The sequence below is a fragment of the Hyperolius riggenbachi genome, chromosome 4 (assembly GCF_040937935.1).
Source record: "Hyperolius riggenbachi isolate aHypRig1 chromosome 4, aHypRig1.pri, whole genome shotgun sequence".
Classification (NCBI taxonomy): domain Eukaryota; kingdom Metazoa; phylum Chordata; class Amphibia; order Anura; family Hyperoliidae; genus Hyperolius; species Hyperolius riggenbachi.
Window position 1 is genome coordinate 299368468 of NC_090649.1, and position 21519 is coordinate 299389986.

Consider the following 21519-nt stretch of genomic DNA (forward strand, 5'->3'; position numbering starts at 1 on the left):
AACAATGGTGCATGAGCCAGCCTGGGGCCCCGGGAACTCTCACTGCCCGGGGCCCCAGAACCAGCATCTAACACCATATGTGAGCGCAGCCAAACCCTTGGAGCTGCCACCCCCAAGGCCTGTCTCCTACTGCTCTAAAACTTACCAAACACACAAATGGAGAAACTCACTCCCAAACAGTTCTCTGCTGCTTTATAAAGCCTGCAGGCTGCTTATAAGCCAATGAGAAATGCACACATATAATACACCTAGCTTGCAGTGATTAATCAAGCAGAAGCTGAGCAAGTCAGCCAGTCAGTTGGAGAGGGCTTCAGTTGCATATAGACAATGGCTATATGACCAGCAGGGGGCACCAGCGTGCAGGATATTCCCTCTCATCTGCCCCCCTCCTAACTAAACTGCATGGGATACTACAATAAAATTAAAAACAATGGTGCATGAGCCAGCCTGGGGCCCTGGGAACTCTCACTGCCCGGGGCCCCAGAACCAGCATCTAACACCATATGTGAGCGCAGCCAAACCCTTGGAGCTGCCACCCCCAAGGCCTGTCTCCTACTGCTCTACAACTTACCAAACACACAAATGGAGAAACTCAATCCCAAACAGTTCTCTGCTGCTTTATAAAGCCTGCAGGCTGCTTATAAGCCAATGAGAAATGCACACATATAATACACCTAGCTTGCAGTGATTAATCAAGCAGAAGCTGAGCAAGTCAGCCAGTCAGTTGGAGAGGGCTTCAGTTGCATATAGACAATGGCTCTATGACCAGCAGGGGGCACCAGCGTGCAGGATATTCCCTCTCATCTGCCCCCCTCCTAACTAAACTGCATGGGATACTACAATAAAATTAAAAACAATGGTGCATGAGCCAGCCTGGGGCCCCGGGAACTCTCACTGCCCGGGGCCCCAGAACCAGCATCTAACACCATATGTGAGCGCAGCCAAACCCTTGGAGCTGCCACCCCCAAGGCCTGTCTCCTACTGCTCTAAAACTTGCAAAACACACAAATGGAGAAACTCACTCCCAAACAGTTCTCTGCTGCTTTATAAAGCCTGCAGGCTGCTTATAAGCCAATGAGAAATGCACACATATAATACACCTGGCTTGCAGTGATTAATCAAGCAGAAGCTGAGCAAGTCAGCCAGTCAGTTGGAGAGGGCTTCAGTTGCATATAGACAATGGCTATATGACCAGCAGGGGGCACCAGCATGCAGGATATTCCCTCTCATCTGCCCCCCTCCTAACTAAACTGCATGGGATACTACAATAAAATTAAAAACAATGGTGCATGAGCCAGCCTGGGGCCCCGGGAACTCTCACTGCCCGGGGCCCCAGAACCAGCATCTAGCACCATATGTGAGCACAGCCAAACCCTTTGAGCTGCCACCCCCAAGGCCTGTCTCCTACTGCTCTAAAACTTACCAAACACACAAATGGAGAAACTCACTCCCAAACAGTTCTCTGCTGCTTTATAAAGCCTGCAGGCTGCTTATAAGCCAATGAGAAATGCACACATATAATACACCTAGCTTGCAGTGATTAATCAAGTAGAAGCTGAGCAAGTCAGCCAGTCAGTTGGAGAGGGCTTCAGTTGCATATAGACAATGGCTATATGACCAGCAGGGGGCACCAGCATGCAGGATATTCCCTCTCATCTGCCCCCCTCCTAACTAAACTGCATGGGATACTACAATAAAATTAAAAACAATGGTGCATGAGCCAGCCTGGGGCCCCGGGAACTCTCACTGCCCGGGGCCCCAGAACCAGCATCTAACACCATATGTGAGCGCAGCCAAACCCTTGGAGCTGCCACCCCCAAGGCCTGTCTCCTACTGCTCTAAAACTTACCAAACACACAAATGGAGAAACTCACTCCCAAACAGTTCTCTGCTGCTTTATAAAGCCTGCAGGCTGCTTATAAGCCAATGAGAAATGCACACATATAATACACCTAGCTTGCAGTGATTAATCAAGCAGAAGCTGAGCAAGTCAGCCAGTCAGTTGGAGAGGGCTTCAGTTGCATATAGACAATGGCTATATGACCAGCAGGGGGCACCAGCGTGCAGGATATTCCCTCTCATCTGCCCCCCTCCTAACTAAACTGCATGGGATACTACAATAAAATTAAAAACAATGGTGCATGAGCCAGCCTGGGGCCCCGGGAACTCTCACTGCCCGGGGCCCCAGAACCAGCATCTAACACCATATGTGAGCGCAGCCAAACCCTTGGAGCTGCCACCCCCAAGGCCTGTCTCCTACTGCTCTACAACTTACCAAACACACAAATGGAGAAACTCACTCCCAAACAGTTCTCTGCTGCTTTATAAAGCCTGCAGGCTGCTTATAAGCCAATGAGAAATGCACACATATAATACACCTAGCTTGCAGTGATTAATCAAGCAGAAGCTGAGCAAGTCAGCCAGTCATTTGGAGAGGGCTTCAGTTGCATATAGACAATGGCTATATGACCAGCAGGGGGCACCAGCGTGCAGGATATTCCCTCTCATCTGCCCCCCTCCTAACTAAACTGCATGGGATACTACAATAAAATTAAAAACAATGGTGCATGAGCCAGCCTGGGGCCCCGGGAACTCTCACTGCCCGGGGCCCCAGAACCAGCACTTACTGGCTGACTTGCTCAGCTTCTGCTTGATTAATCACTGCAAGCTAGGTGTATTATATGTGTGCATTTCTCATTGGCTCATAAGCAGCCTGCAGGCTTTATAAAGCAGCAGAGAACTGTTTGGGAGTGAGTTTCTCCATTTGTGTGTTTGGTAAATTATTTACCTTCCTGGCTCCTGCGCAGGCGCTCTGACGGCTGTCGGCTCCGAACTACACAAAAATACCCGATCGCCGTCGGGTCTGCTCTACTGCGCAGGCGCAAGTTTCTGGCGCCTGCGCAGTAGAGCGGACCCGACTGAGATAGGGTATTTCCATGTAGTTCAGGGCGGAAAGCAGCCACAGCGCCCCCGCTGGAGCCAGCAAAGGTAAATATTGATTTTACAGTCGGGTCTGTCGCCGGCTGTTCGGAGGGCTGCAGTGAGACCCCCGTGGGACAGAGGAGGGCGTGGGAAGCTTCATTAGGATCCGGAGGCTTCCCCCACCCGAGGTGAGTACCCCCCAGGGGATGTTTTTGAGGTTACAGAGTCTCTTTAAGCAGAGACATAATAATGTGTTACTAAAAACCCCTTGTATGTTAGTATACTCACACTATGAAATATTGATGGGAACCTATATAACTCTATTTATGCCTTGGCATAGGCTTATTACAGATTGTATCTGTGGTCCCTTGTGATTCAGCAATGTTTATTAGAAGTATGTCATTTGAATGCACTTTTCGTTATTGCTTTAATATTAAAAGGTACGTCGACATCGACATGACTGTATTATCTATCCAAATGACATTTGAAAGCGGTATTCTGCATTTCAGAAATGACTGATTAATTATGTAATCTATATCAGATGCAATCAGGGGATTACTGTTTCAGCAGGTGGTGGGTTGAATCCTAAAATCTTATAAAAGTGATTTATAATGAGTGTACACTCTTGAATTCATTTGATGATATAATTACAATTAGGTTTGCAATTCATTTCACAAACAAGTGATTGCAAGGGGTTTTAACTGTGTATTTCTGCATTAAATATAGCAGTGCATATCACTGAAAGAAAGTAGCTGATAGCACAGTTTGCTACTAGAGTTAAAGGACCACTACCACCAAATATTGGTAAATACATGTGTATACATATGCACAAAATGTTGAAGCAGGTGCTTTCGGCACACGGCGCTCAGCACCAAAACTAATCCCCGCTATAGCCGTAATGCTATAGTGCGCGAGGCGTATATGGGTAATTTGGTGTATCTTCTCCCTGACGTGGATGGGGAATAGTATTTAATGCTTACGGGAATTTGAGTGGCAGCAGGGTGAGCTGTCTTTTGGTTAATCCTGTGCCAAGCTCACTAATAAGTACGCCAAAATGTGCATTTGTCCCTGAGAAAAATGCACTATAAAGTAAATTACTTTTTTCCTATGTTGCTGTCACTTACAGTAGGTAAAAAATCTGTCAGAATTGGCAGGATTTGAATTAGTCCATCTCCTTGTGAGGGATTATCAGGATTTTATTTTATTTTTTTCAAAAGCACTTACTGAATGGCAGTTGAGCCAGAAAAGTGTGCGAATGAGTAAGTAGACTGGCCGACCTTTTGGTCATATTCACTTTATTATTCTTCCATTCTTCTTTACTGTATATGAGCTACCTCTAGGTTTAATGTTTTGTGAATACATCAAACAGATTCATAATGTGTGTCTATCCTTATCTATTCTGCAGACATTTTCACTGGCTAATCCCTCTAATGGAGGGATGTCCAACTCTAGTCCTCTAGGGCTGAGGTCTTCACACATTTTTGGCACAGCTCAAATTAAATTGTGAGATCTAATCAGGAAAGGTGTGATTCATCAAGTAGAGCACATTTCTCCATTTCTTAGTCTATTATAAACACTGGCATGGATATGGCCCTCAAAGACTGGAGTTTGACACCTGTGCTATAGTGCAGTGTTTCTCAACTCGGTCCTCAAGGACCCCCAACAGTGCATGTTTTGCAGTAAACCACAAACATTCACAGGTGAGGTAATTAGTGTCTCAACAGAAGTCATTAACTACCGCTGTGGTTTTCTGCAAAAATGAACTGTTGGGGTACTTGAGGACCAAGTTGGGAAACACTGCTCTAATGGATAGCAAGAAGCTCTTACCATGCAGTGTATACTGTACATCGCACAATCTTCCCTTTGCCTTTCTGAACTGGCAGTTGACATGAGGCTGTCAAAAAACAGGCCCAAGGGCACACGTGGGGCAGAAGTCTGGTCACAGCTGTGACCGTTGCAAACCATGTCTTTGTGCAACAACTATAGTTGAACACTTGGGATATCCTTCATGCTTTTTTAGCATTTTTTTGTATTTTCCAGGTTCTGGATTCTTCTACCTGCCTTTATAATATTTCATTTGCATACGTATAAGTACGCCGCCGGTGAGTTGGGTGCAGGGTTAGCCGAATGATGGCTCACCCTGCTGTCACTGAAATTCACGGCAGCATCAAATACTATTACCCCTCCGAGTTGTAGCAACTCTGAGTAAGAAGATCAAGTTTACTTTAAATGGAAATTTGGTACAAGGGATCTAGAGACTGTTAAAAATTAGAAAGATGGAATAAAATGCAGCAGGGTTAAAAAAGTGTCAAGTAAAAATAGCAACTTTGTGGGAAGTTCGTTGGAGAGCAACAGGACAAATATGAAAGAAGAATTATTCATTCTTTTACTGTGGAATGGAACATAGAAAAGGAATATAAGGGACAGAATTTATAGTGCAAAGCAAAACTAAACCTGATGATCTTGGGATTCGAGACAATCCATGTACTATGGCTTAAAGGTTGACTTTTTCGTATAGCTTTTCATCAGTGTCTATGCTCCAGCGACTATGCTATGGAAGATGAAATAGAGGAGTTTTATAGAAAACTACAGAGTATTTGTAACAAAAGCTGCAAGTGTGGATAATCCCTGAGGATTTTCATGGTAAAGTTGGTAGAGAAGAGAATTTTAAAATGTGGCGGGCAAAAATTTGATAAGGGTATCCAAACCATTAAAATGGGTTTTACTTTCATTATATCCCTTTTTAACCACTTGAGGACCGCCCCCAGCCGATGGGCGGCGGCAAAGACCGGGCCCAAACGACCGCAATACGCCCATCGGCGGGGGCGGCTGCGGGAGTGGCTGTGCGGCGATCGCGTCATTCGTGACGCGATCAGCCGCCGGGGACTGGCTCCGCCCACCGTTCGTTGTAACCCGCCGGCCGTTCGGAAGCGCCGGCGGGTTACTAGCACCCGGATCGCCGCATGTAACAAGTATAATAGGCTTTGTAATGTATACAAAGCCTATTATACTGGCTGCCTCCTGCCCTGGTGGTCCCAGTGTCCGAGGGACCACCAGGGCAGGCTGCAGCCACCCTAGTCTGCACCCAAGCACACTGATTTCCCCCTCCCCTGCCCCCTGATCGCCCACAGCACCCCTCAGACCCCCCCCTGCCCACCCCCCAGACCACTGTTTGCACCCAGTCACCCCCCTAATCACCCATCAATCACTCCCTGTCACTATCTGTCAACGCTATTTTATTTTTAAGTCCCTAATCTGCCCCCTACTCCCTCCTGATCACCCCCCACCCCTCAGATTCTCCCCAGACCCCCCCCCCCCAGACCCCCTCCCCCCCGTGTACTGTATGCATCTATCCCCCCTGATCACCTGTCAATCACCTGTCAATCACCTGTCAATCACCCGTCAATCACCCGTCAATCACCCCCTGTCACTGCCACCCATCAATCAGCCCCTAACCTGCCCCTTGCGGGCAATCTGATCACCCACCCACACCAATAGATCGCCCGCAGATCCGACATCAGATCACCTCCCAAATCCATTGTTTACATCTCTTATCTCCTCTAAACACCCACTAATTACCCATCAATCACCCCCTATCACCACCTGTCACTGTTACCCATCAGATTAGACCCTAATCTGCCCCTTGCGGGCACCCAATCACCCGCCCACACGCTCAGATTGCCCTCAGACCCCCCCTTATCAATTCGCCCGTGCAATATTTACATCTGTTATTCCCTGTAATAACCCACTGATCACCTGTCAATCACCCATCAATCACCCCCTGTCACTGCCACCCATCAATCACCCCCTGTCACTGCCACCCATCAAACAGCCCCTAACCTGCCCCTTGCGGGCAATCTGATCACCCACCCACACCAATAGATCGCCCGCAGATCCGACATCAGATCACCTCCCAAATCCATTGTTTACATCTCTTATCTCCTCTAAACACCCACTAATTACCCATCAATCACCCCCTATCACCACCTGTCACTGTTACCCATCAGATTAGACCCTAATCTGCCCCTTGCGGGCACCCAATCACCCGCCCACACGCTCAGATTGCCCTCAGACCCCCCCCTTATCAATTCGCCCGTGCAATATTTACATCTGTTATTCCCTGTAATAACCCACTGATCACCTGTCAATCACCCATCAATCACCCCCTGTCACTGCCACCCATCAATCACCCCCTGTCACTGCCACCCATCAAACAGCCCCTAACCTGCCCCTTGCGGGCAATCTGATCACCCACCCACACCAATAGATCGCCCGCAGATCTTCTCTCCTCTAAACACCCACTAATTACCCATCAATCACCCCCTATCACCACCTGTCACTGTTACCCATCAGATTAGATCCTAATCTGCCCCTTGCGGGCACCCAATCACCCGCCCACACCTCAGAACGCCCTCAGACCCCAGCCCTGATCACCTCGCCAGTGCATTGCTTGCATCTATTTCCCCCCTCTAATCACACCTTGAGACACCCATCAATCACCTCCTGTCACCCCCTAGCACACCTACCCATCAGATCAGGCCCTAATTTGCCCCTTGTGGGCTCCTGATCACTCGGCCAAACCCTCAGATCCCCCTCAGACCCCCTTCCGATCACGTCCCCAGTGCATTGATTGCATCTATTTTCCCCTCTAACCGCCCCCTGAGACACCCATCAATCACCTCCTGTCACCCCCCTAGCACTCCTATCCATCAGATCAGGCCCAATACATCCTGTCATCTAAGAGGCCACCCTGCTTATGACCGCTTCCACAAAATTTGCCCCCTCATAGACCACCTGTCATCAAAATTTGCAGATGCTTATACCCCTGAACAGTCATTTTGAGAAATTTGGTTTCCAGACTACTCACAGTTTTGGGCCCGTAAAATGCCAGGGCAGTATAGGAACCCCACAAGTGACCCCATTTTAGAAAGAAGACACCCCAAGGTATTCTGTTAGGTGTATGATGAGTTCATAGAATATTTTATTTTTTGTCAAAAGTTAGAGGAAATTGGATTTTTATTGTTTTTTTCACAAAGTGTCATTTTTCACTAACTTGTGACAAAAAATAAAATCTTCTATGAACTCACCATACCCCTAACGGAATACCTTGGGGTGTCTTCTTTCTAAAATGGGGTCACTTGTGGGGTTCCTATACTGCCCTGGCATTTTAGGGGCCCTAAACCGTGAGGAGTAGTCTAGAATCCAAATGCCTCAAAATGACCTGTGAATAGGACGTTAGGCCCCTTAGCGCACCTAGGTTGCAAAAAAGTGTCACACATGTGGTATCGCCGTACTCAGAAGAAGTAGTATAATGTGTTTTGCGGTGTATTTTTATACATACCCATGCTGGGTGGGAGAAATCTCTCTGTAAATGGACAATTGTGTGTAAAAAAAATCAAATAATTGTCATTTACAGAGATATTTCTCCCACCCAGCATCTGTATGTGTAAAAATACACCCCAAAACACATTATACTACTTCTCCTGAGTACGGCGGTACCACATGTGTGGCACTTTTTTGCACCCTAAGTGCGCTAAGGGGCCCAAAGTCCAATGAGTACCTTTAGGATTTCACAGGTCATTTTGCGACATTTGGTTTCAAGACTACTCCTCACGGTTTAGGGCCCCTAAAATGCCAGGGCAGTATAGGAACCCCACAAATGACCCCATTTTAGAAAGAAGACACCCCAAGGTATTCCGTTAGGAGTATGGTGAGTTCATAGAAGATTTTATTTTTTGTCACAAGTTAGCGGAAAATGACACTTTGTGAAAAAAAACAATTAACATCAATTTCCGCTAACTTGTGACAAAAAAAAAAAATCTTCTATGAACTCACCATACTCCTAACGGAATACCTTGGGGTGTCTTCTTTATAAAATGGGGTAATTTGTGGGGTTCCTATACTGTCCTGGCATTTTAGGGGCCCTAAACCGTGAGGAGTAGTCTAGAATCCAAATGCCTCAAAATGACCTGTGAATAGGACGTTAGGCCCCTTAGCGCACCTAGGTTGCAAAAAAGTGTCACACATGTGGTATCGCCGTACTCAGAAGAAGTAGTATAATGTGTTTTGCGGTGTATTTTTATACATACCCATGCTGGGTGGGAGAAATCTCTCTGTAAATGGACAATTGTGTGTAAAAAAAATCAAATAATTGTCATTTACAGAGATATTTCTCCCACCCAGCATCTGTATGTGTAAAAATACACCCCAAAACACATTATACTACTTCTCCTGAGTACGGCGGTACCACATGTGTGGCACTTTTTTGCACCCTAAGTGCGCTAAGGGGCCCAAAGTCCAATGAGTACCTTTAGGATTTCACAGGTCATTTTGCGACATTTGGTTTCAAGACTACTCCTCACGGTTTAGGGCCCCTAAAATGCCAGGGCAGTATAGGAACCCCACAAATGACCCCATTTTAGAAAGAAGACATACCAAGGTATTCCGTTAGGAGTATGGTGAGTTCATAGAAGATTTTATTTTTTGTCACAAGTTAGCGGAAAATGACACTTTGTGAAAAAAAACAATTAACATCAATTTCCGCTAACTTGTGACAAAAAAAAAAAATCTTCTATGAACTCACCATACTCCTAACGGAATACCTTGGGGTGTCTTCTTTCTAAAATGGGGTAATTTGTGGGGTTCCTATACTGTCCTGGCATTTTAGGGGCCCTAAACCGTGAGGAGTAGTCTTGAAACGAAATTTCTCAAAATGACCTGTGAAATCCTAAAGGTACTCATTGGACTTTGGGCCCCTTAGCGCAGTTAGGGTGCAAAAAAGTGCCACACATGTGGTATCGCCGTACTCAGGAGAAGTAGTATAATGTGTTTTGGGGTGTATTTTTCCACATACCCATGCTGAGTGGGAGAAATATCTCTATAAATAGACAATTGTGTGTAAAAAAAATAAAAAAATTGTCATTTACGGAGATATTTCTCCCACCCAGCATGGGTATGTGTAAAAATACACCCCAAAACACATTATACTACTTTTCCTGAGTACGGCAATACCACATGTGTGGCACTTTTTTGCAGCCTAACTGCGCTAAGGGGCCCAAAGTCCAATGAGCATCTTTAGGCTTTACAGGGGTGCTTACAATTAGGCACCCCCCAAAATGCCAGGACAGTGAACACACCCCACAAATGACCCCATTTTGGAAAGTAGACACTTCAAGGTATTCAGAGAGGAGCATAGTGAGTCCGTGGCAGATTTCAATTTTTTTCTTGTCGCAAGTTAGAAGAAATGGAAACTTTTTTTTTTGTTGTTGTTGTCACAAAGTGTCATTTTCTGCTAACTTGTGACAAAAAATAAAATCTTCTATGAACTCACCATGCCTCTCACTGAATACTTTGGGATGTCTTCTTTCCAAAATGGGGTCATTTGGGGGGTATTTGTACTATCCTGGAATTTTTAGCCCCTCATGAAACCTGACAGGTGCGCAGAAAAGTCAGAGATGCTTGAAAATGGGAAATTTCACTTTTGGCACCATAGTTTGTAAACGCTATAACTTTTACCCAATCCAATAAATATACACTGAATGGGGTTTTTTTTTATCAAAGACATGTAGCAGAATAACTTTCGCGCTCAAATGTATAGGAAATTTTACTTTATTTGAAAAATGTCAGCACAGAAAGTTAAAAAAGTCATTTTTTTGACAAAATTCATGTCTTTTTTGATGAATATAATAAAAAGTAAAACTCGCAGCAGCAATCAAATAGCATCAAAAGAAAGCTGTATTAGTGACAAGAAAAGGAGGTAAAATTCATTTAGGTGGTAGGTTGTATGACCGAGCATTAAACCGTGAAAGCTGCAGTGGTCTGAATGGAGAAAAAGGCTCTGGTCCTTAAGGGGCGAAAAGACTGTGGTCCTGAAGTGGTTAAAGAGAACCTGAACTGAAAATAAAAAGTCAAAATAACCATACACAGGTCATACTTACCTCCCATGTAGTCTACTCCTCAATCTCTTTCTCCACTCCTGCATCCCATTTGTCCACTGTGATCAATGGAATTCTCCGTCCTCCATTTTAAAAATGGCCATTACCTCATAACAGCTTCCTGGTTAGCGCACTGCTAAACTGTAATATCACCCACTTGAGCCATAGGGAAACATGGACATTACCTTGCACATTCAGTTGTAACTGACAGCTGCTGATATATAACTGACAGCAACTGGTATATTTCAGTTCTGACAAAATATTGTCAGAACTGGGAGGGGTCACTGTAAGAAGAAAATGGTGAGCTTCTGAGAGGAACTGACAGTGAGGTTAGTATGTAATATTCATTTGCAGCTACATCATGTGTTTATTTTAAATAATTTTATTCGCTTCAGGTTCCCTTTAAGTCATATATAAAATCAAGCCCGGTAGATATCCCAGTTTACCTCCAAAGTAAGTGGAAGCATTGTTGATACTCTTGTTTAAAAATATATTTACAGTAAACAATTTTGATACAGTTCTGTATCATGCCAGATTAAGAAACGTAAAGGACAACTATCAAAGGAAATGCCATTCTATAAACACCACATACCTATAGAGCTGTTAGCCAGTACCAATAGAAGGCTTCTCAGAGGTCTCTCATTACAGCATGTGTGAAGGAAATGTCTTGTTTAGCAGAGCCCTGCTTCTTGAGTCGGCGTTGATACCATGACTGTACCATGTAAATAGGTGCCACTTCCCTTTCATTATCCACAAAGGAATAATTTACTATCTGTTTATGCCCTGCCCACACACACTGCTTTCTCACAGATCATATAAGAACATCTGAGAAATTTTTTAACTACAAAGAAAGGATCTACAGAAAAGGATCCTTACTTTGTTCCTGTTTTTGGCTGCTTACACCCACCATTCAGAATTAGCTTTTCCTAGCTGTAATGTTCTGACTGTTTACTTTAGAACTGCATGAGGTAGAGACACAGAAACAAGTTACACAGAGCTGCAGTTAGTTGATGAGTTACACACTATTTTGATGCTATATTTGCTTTCTGTCTCTCTGAAGACATTTCAGTCACAGGATTACAGCCAGTAAGGACTGTTTCTGTATGCTGGATTTGCTGAATACAGTCCTCCATAATAATGCCCACAGTGAAAACTGTTCTCTGTAAATATCATATTTCCTTCACATACGAAATTAAAAGATGAAAAAAACCTTTGTATTGCTATTTGCTAGTACTGTAATTGCTGGAAATATATGTGGCATTTAGAATTTAGTTAACTTTGATAATTGTGCTTAAAAGTTTTGAAAGCTTCCAAGACAACTTGATATTTCCAGGATCAGCCTTTGTGCGTTTGTCAGCAGATCTGGTCCATGGCTATCACCAGCCTAGCCCTCACTCAGTAAACGATAATTCATAAAGAATGATTCATAATTACATGTTCATACATATTGTATGCATATAAAAAGTGATGCTGTAGTTTATGAAACAATAAAAAAATGCAACTTATAACAATGGAACATGAAACATAGTATAGTATACATAAGGTTTAAGAAACAACAACAATTACTAGAGACACAGGCACAAACAAAACAGTGAAAACCAGTGATGGAAAGCTACCGGAGTAAAAATGTAGCGAGTCATCAGACTTCTAATACATTTAAATTGACACCTAATACATATACAGTATATGAATTCACATCACTACCCCAGAGCAGAACCGGTGACTGATGAGATCGAGTCAACAAACTTATTTAAAAAATGATGTCTTATTACTTATAGTTTAAATATATCACTAAAATAACTTTTCATCACTTTCCAAGCAAAAAAAAAAATCCCTCAAAATAAATTGTTCCTGCTAAACTTAACTTTTATATTACTTTTTCCATCTTCTTTTTATTACTTTTTTCTCATTCACTACTCTAAAGCTTTCATATAGATGAGGACATTGCATCCTCTGCAGGAATTTTGATGATGAGAACCTCAAGAAAGTTTCTGTACTGTAGACCCCTGTACCTGTACCTGTACCCCCTAAACCTGTGTAAGGGACGCGCTCTGTCCCTTACAAAGTCTGAGATTTTGTTTGGCACTGTATTTGAGCTGAGGAAGTTGGCAAGAACCCACGAAACACGTTGCCTAGTGCTTAATAACATTTGTGAATCTTATATATGAATTTGTCATCATTTGAGGTAAGCTACCTCAACCTTTTCCTTTTTTAGCTGTTTTTAACACAGTTTTATCAACATTTGGGCACCTCTTTCCCCCTTTTGTGTTCACAGAGTAGCAGCGTTGCAGCATAAACAAAGGAGAGAAAGCCAAGCGCAAGATCCAATGCATCACACTTTAATGATCAAAGAAACATTGGGTGTTACAGGAGTAAGTCCTAACCACCCACCAATTATGATCACCATCCCTCTCAATACCCCTTATATAGCAACTAAACCACTTACCACCATGGAAGCAGGGTACGGTTGCTACTGGCTATCCAAAACAGATTGTACCAGTTTGACTGATAAGATTAATAAAAAATCAATATTTGCTTTTGTTTCAACCCACCGACTATATTATTTTGGTAAATGGTATGGTTATAACTACATGAAAGCGTACACTTTCTAATAAAATAAATAAATAATCTATATTCAGTATTTGTCTGTGACCTTTCAGAGTTGGCTTTTTGATTAATTGGGTTAATGCATTTGCTGTATTAGAAGTGAAAATGAAATGATCTCTGTCTGTCCTCTGTGTTGTGACCTTGTTCCCCACAGTATACATCTTCCTATGCTTAATAGGATGTGTTACGTGCTGCGTTTAGAGCCCTCATTATTTATCTCTGCATATGGAGAATGTCAAAGCAAAATCAGCTGTACTTTGCAAATGTCATGTGTATACCTGTGTCTTGTATGAATTTATTGAGTAAATTAAGGTCACAGTGACATTACGTTTAGACCATGCAAGTGTCTGCAGCAGTGTTTGGATACGCTTACTCAAGAGTAACATTTGACAGTTTGCAAACAATGCTGGGTGCTTGTACAGCTTCCTCAAGCAACACAATATCTGCTGTAAACCAGTGGCCTGACATGTCTCTGTGCACTGTAAAGCTGCATGCACTATTAGTCTCACCTGTCAGGATCAAGCTTGATCCTGCGTAAGTCAACGTGGGAAATGAGCGCTGTATAAAGGCGTTTCTCTGGTATACTAAAGCGTCACATACTGTTGTTAGAAGGAGTAAAGAAGGATGACAGTGCAGCACACAATGGAGTGGCTTCCGCCAGGAGGGGTAAGTAGGGGAACAATGCGCTCACCTATCACTTAAAAATTCAGTGTGCTGGATCCTCACGTGACCGCAGAGGACAACTGCACACACGCAAGTTCCATCTAGTGCTTGTATATAGCTTAAAGCAGACCTGAACTCGTGCGCAGCACACAACGCAAAGTCTTTATTCCATATACAGTTGCTAAAGAAATCCAATGCTCTGTGTTCTGTGGTTGTTTAATTGGATCAAAGTGTCTAGTTCTTATCAAGAGCTGTGAATAGACTGCAGGAGCATATGTTAAGGTATCTCTCCCAGTACAGTAAACTCTGAGGTTTAACCCGGTCAGTGCTCCCTGCAAAGTAAAACCATGCTCTAAACATCATTTTTTTTAGGATTTCTATAGATTGTAATTAAGAAATGTGTTTGTCCATAAAGGTTATTTTGCTTTGGCTAACCTTTTAGAGCAGAGAGGAAATTCTGAGTTTAGTTCCACTTTAACATACAAATATATTCTACCTAATATTGTCACAAGGTTTTTATTATTATTTATTGATTTTTTTTTTAATTTTTTTTTTTTTTTTGGGGGGGGGGGGGGGGGGGGGCGCGTAACACTTGAAAAATAGTCTATGCAAGGCATATCTTGTTTAGCGTTTTTGTTCTTATTTGTATAGGCCCCTTTATTAGCTGATGCTATTTACCCACTTGCTACTTGCTAAAGCATGGACTTGCAAAACACAAGAAGGGCAAATGCTCACTCCCAGCCAGCAATCTGCCATTTTATATGGCCCACAGACAGCCTGTCAGCCAATCAAGTGTAATGGTATACACTTGTGTCTGTAGTACCAAATCTAGCAGGAGTTGCAAAAGGTCAGCAAAAAATAGCTGAGAGGTTCAGTCGCACATCATCGTGCAATTCCAAGGCTGCAGGGGCGTATCTGGGTAATATTGCGCCTATGGCAAACACTGAAATTCCCCCCCCCCCCCCGCCCTCCGGTCCCCATCAGAGCCCTCTTCCCCTCTAAAAACAGCATCCTTTCTTTCATGTGTTGTGGTTGCCTATGTTTTTTGGCTCGGGATATTACTGAAGTTACTTTTTTGGAAATGTCTCTTCTTATTTCCTCTATGTCCTCTTTTCTAACACTAAGCCAAGGGCACCCTACGTACATAAGTTAAGTAGCCATGTTCCCTAGTTAACAGAATGAATCCGGTCTGAGTGACAGAGAAGCACAGGGCAGGCATGATGGCGCAGCACAGGAGCAGGTATAGCGCCCATGGTGCTGTGGCGCCCGTGGCACAATCCATGCCTGCACCCCTCTAGATACACCTCTGCAAGGCTGTAAACTGCAGTCCTCTTGGATAGCTTGGTCTGTGCCATGTACCTTTGCAGTCTGAATTCAGGCTAAATAGCAGTTGCTCTATTCACAGAGTCTGCTGTTAACTCCTTTGCGCAATGTAACCTATTGTTAACACTAAATATTTATTTGCAGCGGCTGCATTAGACACACATGAAAGCTAACATTTGGGTACTCTGCTAATGAAGCAGACAGTATATTTAGATCCCAGCCTGAAGACTGGATTTCATACAAACTACAAGCAAGCTGCTATTTTAGATACAAATATTTAGCAAGGTATTTACTGAAGACGAATCGGAGAGAAGCTCAGGGGGAAACTGGTCAGCTGTTAGCCACTTGCATTCGGTGTTCTGATAAAAAGTACTTTCTAAACAGTTGCTATAGCTAAAAATACAGAAGTTATTTTCACTGTGTTATTAAGAGAACAGATGCGGGTTCATGGAAAGGCTACTGATGCTTAAGCCTAGGACAACACAATTTTTAATCGGGGGAACAGCTGCTTCTTGTTTTATTACCTTATTACTTTTATTTCTTGTTTAAAACGAGGTACAAACATCAGACAGTTGTAGGATGTGTAAAGCACAATCTGAAAACCAGCACAAAGGATGTGCGTAGGAACAGGACTTGCATGAAGAATATACACGTTCATTACTATGGGGGAGAGATGCAGAAGAAAAATAAACAGTGAATCTTCCAGTGCCAAGGGGATGCTTGTAGAAAGATGCACTGTTCACCAATATGCCAATCTTCCTACTACATTCAATACCAATTCCAATAGCCAAAGAAAGCTAACATGTTTCAGGTCACAGGTTGGTCTTAAAAAGACTTCCAATTCAAAACAATAAATCTATTTTACTTACCTGGGGCTTATTACAGCCCCCAGAAGTCATTTGGGTCCCTCGCTGCAGCTCCAGTCCTCCCTGGTGTCTTGCTGGCTGCCTGTAAAGATCGCTGACCCATCTGCACTTCTGCGCATGTGCAGTATCCGTCCAATGATGTTTGCACACGTGCACACGGGTGCTCGCACTCATCCATGCATGTGCAGAAGCAGCTTCCTTTTGTGTTTAGCAGAGGGATTGCTGTAGTGACTGACTTTATTTGCCTATTTCAGCTGAGCTCTACTCTGCAAGCAAGGTAGTCAGTTGGGAACACTGGTGCAGACCTATCATTGTTGCCTTACCATAAACAATCTGTACTGGGGACAATCATCATGTTGCTATACAAACCTTAAGACTGCAGGAGTAAATATACAGTTGTTATTCCTGAAAAATACATCATAATAAGACAAAGGATTAAATGGGCCTGTCAGGTGCATATGTCACAGCAGAGCCACGCACCAACCTACTTCCATGTCAGGTACATAGGACACTTTTTTAGAGAATGGCATTAAATTGTACTTGGTGTGTACAAATTAAAAAGTTATGCATATCTTAATCTCTAAGGTCCTCAGACACTGCTCCCTTATTGTGCTGATGTAGTGTAGCCCTTGTTTGCAGCTTTGCATGGTTCCAGTAGTAATGTGGGGCATGAGCTGTCCACACTGCAGGCCCGTGTGAATTGCGCTCCTGGATGGCTGTACTACAGAGCAGCTGCGGCCAAGAGTGCCCTTGGCACAAGGTTAGGAAACATCAGTAACCCTGCATGCCCAGTACGCACCCATTGGTGGTAACTGCTAAACACAGCTGTAAGGGGACCAGGTTCAAAGAGGACACACAGAGTAGGCAAGGTATGCACCTTTGTGCTACAACAATGGCCATTAAGTATCTACAGATCTTAGAGATTAACCAGGTATGCATAACTTCCTTAAGCCTCATCTACACGAGGCGATGTTACTTATCAATCGAGCCGCTGATGCGGCTCGATTGATAAGATCCGACTGTGAGAAACCGCGGAAGAGCCGTCGCCATGAGCCAGCGGTGGGCGGCTCTTTCCGTGCACAGTGGCCACACACACGGAGAGGCAGCCGCCTCCTCTCAGCATGAGGCGGCTGTCTCCGTGCAAGGTTGTGCGGAGCGCGGGGAGACCGCCGCGTTGGACGCGACGGTTAGCGCGCATACCCCCGCTGCGGAGGTACCGCAGAGCGGGGCTGGTGTGGCTGGGACATGTAGTCCCTCTAGATTTAGAGTGACGCGCGCGCGCGCACTCAGGCAGGGTTTATATGACAGCCAGAGGTAGTCAGCTGACCAGGCTGGTTAACTGACTCTGGCTTCACCTCTCATTGGTCCAGCACTGTGGGAGGTGCTGGAGAGGGATATGTGTATATATACTGCTGGCTGGTCATTCCTCGGGTGTCTGGTGTTGCAATCACATATGTGGGAGCACCCAGATCCGTAGTCAGATACGCAAGTGTGCCGGGACCAGCTGGAGCTGTAATCCTACACTTAGCTAGATTCTGTTGATAGCTAAAGTACTAGTTTGATTGTGATTATCTGTTATGACCTATTGCCTGCTCGACTATCCTCCTGAACTCTGATCTTGTACCTCGATATTTCTGATACTCTGTTGCCGAACCCTGGCTCGTTCCTTGACTCTGCTTCTGTCTCCTGATTTTGTACCTCGATATATCTGATACCCCGTTGCCGAACTCTGCCTGTACCTAGACCCCGCCTCTGTCTCCTGATCTTGTACTTTATCTGTCCGTGTGTGTACGACCTGGTTTGTCCGACCCCGAGAACCGACCTCACTATTGGAGGCGGTTCCCCGTCCTGTCAGTGGCACCTCCTCCTGAGTGTCACTTTCAGACAATCCTTCCTACTGTCGGTCTGACTCCTCCCATCTTGGAGAGCTCAGGTCTGCGGAAGGAATCTGCGTTGTACTTCTGACTGCGCTGAGCCTTGTCCTCAAAGTGTTACTGTTACACCAAAACACTACACTCTACTCAGGTGAACAGAGGTTAGCTTGTATATCGGATTATCGGTGATACTGCAGATCACTTATAATCTGGTATACGTCTGTATTCCCCGTGATACTGCAGATCACCGGTAATCAGACCTCTCTGTGCTTCACCGATCGTTACACCGACAGGTCGGATCTTGCCACCGCCGATTCCCTGCTCGTTCCCCATGAGGGGACAATAGCAAGGAATCGAGTGGAAGATAAGCGGCGCTGGGCGGGGACAAGGGCGGATCGAATCCAACTCATGCGCGGCGAGCGGGGACGCGGTGGGCACGCGCGGGGATCCGGAAGAGGCGATCCGGCAGCTAATCGAGCCGCCGGATGGCCTCGTGTAGATGAGACTTAAGAGATTAACCAGGTATGCAATCCTCACCTGAGGTCTACTTTAAAGCAACTTTACAGCAGACTCTGTTGTGAGCAAACCATTCTGACTGCAGTACTTCTGAGGGGTGTCACAATTTGCATACAATTTTGCATGAAAGCTGAGATTATTTGCTTTTCATTAGCCATCTCTAGTAGTAAGTATTGCAATGGAAAGAGAGGCATCAGCAGAGTAAAAATTGATCATAGGTAAAAACAGATAAAAGTTGGGGGGCAAGGGTGGACTTACCTCCCCAAAACTAAACACAAACATTATTTATGGTTTAAGCAAGATTTAATTCGTACTCCAGAACAAATGCAACGCGTTTTGTGGGTCTCTAGCCCGCTTCCTCAGGCAATAATAAGGGTAGGAGTAACTCAGAAGTTGTGTAGTCAAGTACAGTGCCTCTGTCAGAGGTGCTGTACTTGGCTACACAGCTTCTGAGTTACTCCTATCTTTATTATTGCCTGAGGAAGCGGGCTAGAGACCAGCAAAACGGGTTGCATTTGTTCTGGAGTACGAATTGTTTACACCATAAATAGTGGTTGTGTTTGGTTTTGGGGAGGTAAGTCCACCCTTGCCCCCCAACTTTTATCTGTTTTTACCTATGATCAATTTTTACTCTGCTGGCGCCTCTCTTTCCATTGCAATTATTGTTATCCACCTGGTGGATGGGTGAACACCCCTTCTTTTCTTCTACAGAGAGCGACTTTTTAGCCTGAGTGGAGACAGGCCTAATATCCCCATAAGTGCTTTAAGTGGTTGCCTGAACCCGACAACCCATACTTCTGAGTATATTTCTAATTGCTGCTACCTTGGCATTCCTTTATCATCAATAATACACCATTGGGGGGCTCTCAATTGTGTTTTTTTCCTTTCTTTTACTAGTAGCAAGTATATTGACTTTACTCTGTCTGCATGCCATAAGTAGCAGGTTTGGTTTTAGTACTGATGATAAAGAATCCACCAAAACATTGGGAATGATTGATAGGCATTAGAGAGAGCAGTGTAGTGCTTAGATTTCTGAATATGTAACTGACTGGTCCACTTTTTAATATTTAATGATTAATATGTAGAGTAGATTTTTAGAAACACTGATCTGTCATGACCCAAGTTAAGTTGAAATTTCTATATATGAATATATATGTAATAAGAATATTGGGTTGTCATGGTGTTTAATCCTCCTGGCGGTTTGCTAAAAAATCGCCAGGGGGCAGCAAATCTTTTTTTTTTAAATTTTTTTTTTTTCATGTAGCGAGACAAAGTCTCGCTACATGATAGCCGCTGCTCAGCGGCATCCCCCCAGCCCCTCCGATCGCCGCCGGCGATCGGCGATCAGGAGATCCCGTTCAAAGAACGGGATCTCCTGGAGGGCTTCCCCCGTCGCCATGGCGACGGGGCGGGATGACGTCACCGACGTCAACGACATCGTGACGTCATAGGGGATTCCGATCCACCCCATAGAGCTGCCTGGCACTGATTGGCCAGGCAGCGCACGGGGTCTGGGGGGGGGCGGCTGCGGCGCGACGGATAGCGGCGATCGGGCACTGCACGCAGCTAGCAAGGTGCTAGCTGCGTGCAGGAAAAAAAAATTATGCAAATCGGCCCAGCGGGGCCTGAGCGGTGCCTTCCGGCGGCATAGCCCGAGCTCAGCTCGGGCTTACCGCCAGGAAGGTTAAAGTAAACCTGAAGGGAGGAAACTCACATCAGGTTAGAGGCTCACCTATGTAGAGGAAAAGCACTGGATCCCTTAGAGCCTTCCCGGTCCTGCTCCGTCCCGTCATTCCACCGCTGCCCCCATTGAATTTGCACACCTTCTGTATTCCTCTGCAGGCTTCAGAAGCACTTGCATCCCCAAGTGCTTCCCGAAGATGGGCACATCCATACTGTGCATGCACAAGACAAGGGGTGCACTGGGGGAAGAAGTTATTGGCTAAGCAGAGGGAGTTTTTCACATTTCCTGCCCGACCATCCAGTGGTCAGCACTTCCTTGTTCTTGACTAAGCCTTTCTCCTCCTCCATGCCTGTTGCTGCTTCTCCAGCTTGATGGGTCAGAAAGAGAGGGAGCTGGAACACTTCTGCTGCTGCCACCCTCCTTCACAGATCTGATAAGGTGGTGAGATGTTTACTCACTCTGTGTAAGCAGTGGCTACACAGCAGTCAGACTTGCAGTACATTGTAATCAAGTACGGGCAGCCCAACTGTGTCTTGTTTTTGATGGACTGTCACAGTCTAAAGACAAGCAATTGGCAACCCTGCTTCAAGTCAGCTCTCTTGGCTAGAGTCCCAGGTTCAGATTGCAGCCAGGACATTATCTGCATGGGTTTTCTTTGACCCATTTTTGGGTGGAATGCCTTAGAGGCTCTATTTATCTTCCATATTCTCAGAACAAACTGGTGCATTATTGGCACTCAATTAATTAGCTGTAAACTGTGGCAGGGACATTAGAATCTGAGGGATAATAAAGGATACAGGTAGATTAAACAGTTCTGTTGTTTCTACAGAAAATTCACATTCTACGAAGAGAGTTTGACACATCTGGGATTGTAAAAACTTCTGTCTATACATTTGCAGTGCTTTTTCTATCCTGAGGATTCCCTTGATAGAGAAATGATTAGGAGCCTTTCAATGTCCTCTGGGTAATCTCATACAGCTGAAGTACAGATATAAAACTAGAATAGAATGTGTCACTTATATTCTTCAGATTAGGTTACTTTTTTCTTGAACTGTATATGAGCAGTTCAAGAAAATAAATAAAAGCCCTGTGAAAGAAGAAATGATGATTGCAAAATGGTTCCTTTCTCA

General features: G+C 44.6%; 1 protein-coding gene and 1 long non-coding RNA gene across 5 annotated transcripts in view; one reads left to right on the top strand and one right to left on the bottom strand.

Moving 5' to 3' along the window:
• The window catches only part of LOC137503887 (uncharacterized), a 38903-nt gene extending 18045 nt beyond the window's left edge, over positions 1–20858 (bottom strand). For both annotated transcript variants that reach the window (XR_011019366.1, XR_011019365.1), the window contains exon 1: positions 20438–20858. This is a non-coding gene — a long non-coding RNA (uncharacterized lncRNA). The remainder of the gene's footprint in view (positions 1–20437) is intronic.
• TMEM200A (transmembrane protein 200A) overlaps positions 1–21519 on the top strand; it is a 205724-nt gene that overhangs the window by 18674 nt on the left and 165531 nt on the right. The gene's annotated exons all lie outside the window — the stretch shown is intronic.